This window comes from Dipodomys spectabilis, unplaced genomic scaffold (genome assembly GCF_019054845.1).
Source record: "Dipodomys spectabilis isolate Male_0828 unplaced genomic scaffold, ASM1905484v1 ptg000515l, whole genome shotgun sequence".
Lineage (NCBI taxonomy): Eukaryota > Metazoa > Chordata > Mammalia > Rodentia > Heteromyidae > Dipodomys > Dipodomys spectabilis.
This window is the reverse complement of record NW_024871192.1, coordinates 909,823-911,525: the sequence shown is the minus strand read 5'-3', so window position 1 is coordinate 911,525 and position 1,703 is coordinate 909,823. Positions and strand designations below refer to the sequence as shown.

The window sequence follows — 1,703 nt, the reverse complement described above, 5'->3', positions numbered from 1 at the left end:
TTGTCTCAGACATATACTAGTTATTGCAAATAAGGGAAACCATAGGATATATGTTTCTTTGGGCCTGGCTTACTTCACTTAATATATTGTTTTCCAAGTCTTTCCATTTCCTAACAAATGGGGCAATGTCATTCTTTCTGAGGGAGGCATAAAATTCCATTCCATAGGATTCTATTTTCTTAATCCATTCATCTACTTAGAGGCATCAAACAAGACCATACTAAAGCTACCAGAACAACTATGTTCATTGCAGCATTATTTAGCATAGTTAAGATATCAGTTACGTTTCTTAAACATCAAAATGCCAGTCCATTCTTTGTGTCCATACAAAATATTTTCACAATCCAAATAACAGCAATATCTTAATGTAAAAATTCCGTGGAATTTTTCCAAGTGAATTACCTGGCTTTGATGTCAAAATGTGAGTTGTTTGTGTACATCTGTAATGATTTCTGCACAGTTTAAGATTTTTTAATCAGAAATAATTTGATCTTATCTGTTGAAATGAGTGGTACAGAAACTAAAGATATTTCTGGTTCTTTTCTGAAAAAAAGTATATTTTAAAATATTCTATATTCTGTGTTTGCATAATATCCATAATCTATTTCATTCTTTCCTAGATATACTTTGAATTCAACATTGTTTTATAATATATATATTTATTAATAAATGTGTCCTTTCATATTGCATTCCATATAGAAAATTTAAGATTACTTTTTTCTAGGTTCTTGTTTTTGTTTTTTGGTCCAGTCGTGGGCCTGAACTCTGGGCCTGGATGCTGTCCCTCAGCTCTTCAGTTCAAGGCTAGCACTCTACCACTTGAGCCACAGCGCCACTTCTGGCTTTTTTTTGCTTATGTTGTGCTGAGGAATCGAACACAGGGCCTCAAGCATGCAAGGCAAGCTCTCTACCACTGAGCCACCTTCCCAGTCCCTTTTTCTAGGTTCTTAAAGTAGTATGTTTCTTTGGGATAAAATGACAATGTTAACTAATTTCAAAAGTTTTGTAAAGGTTATTCTATGTAAAGGCCTTTCCAAGGTGAAGATTTAATACGCTGATGTCAAACTAATGTTTAATTCTAACACTTGCATATATTGTTACGCTTGTAATTTTGCAATCAACTTCTTAATAACTGTTTTTCATTTCTGCAACTGAAGAACGAAAAATATGGAATACTTCACATATTTCCATATTATCCTTGTGCAAGTGTCATGTTAATCTCTGTATTGTTGTAATTTGGGTATACGTACTACTGAAGCAGGTAGTATCCTCTAAATTTAAGTAATTAATGATGCAATCTTTATACAGGCTTATATCCTTGGGTGCCTATTTGTAGCAAGGAAACCTTATTGTTCCTAACAATACTATTGATCTTATTTCCCTAAAATAATGTGTATAGTGGAAAAAAATTATATTGTTCAGTCAATTGCTCACATTTGTGTTTTTTTGTCAATGACAATTTTAAGGCTTTTTCATTTTAGATTTGATCATACTTTGAAGCACTTATAGCTAGGTCCTAAGGTGATGGCTTTTTCAAGTACTTATTTATGTAACTGAGTTAGCTTTGTGGAGCTAATAGTTTCAAAGTAAGCCTTGCTTAAGAGCTACTTCTAAACTTCTCCAGCTTAAATTTTCCCAAATGAGGTCTTACTGGCACAAATGTCTACCTGACCCTTTATCCTTCTTCCATGTAGGAACAGACG

General features: G+C 33.2%; 1 non-coding gene across 1 annotated transcript; it reads right to left on the bottom strand.

The window, feature by feature from the left end:
• Positions 1-1,161: 1,161 nt before the first annotated feature.
• On the bottom strand, positions 1,162-1,268 carry LOC122099466. Its single transcript, XR_006145934.1, has one exon. It is a non-coding gene; the product is annotated as a U6 spliceosomal RNA (small nuclear RNA).
• Between the last annotated feature and the right edge of the window lie 435 nt (positions 1,269-1,703).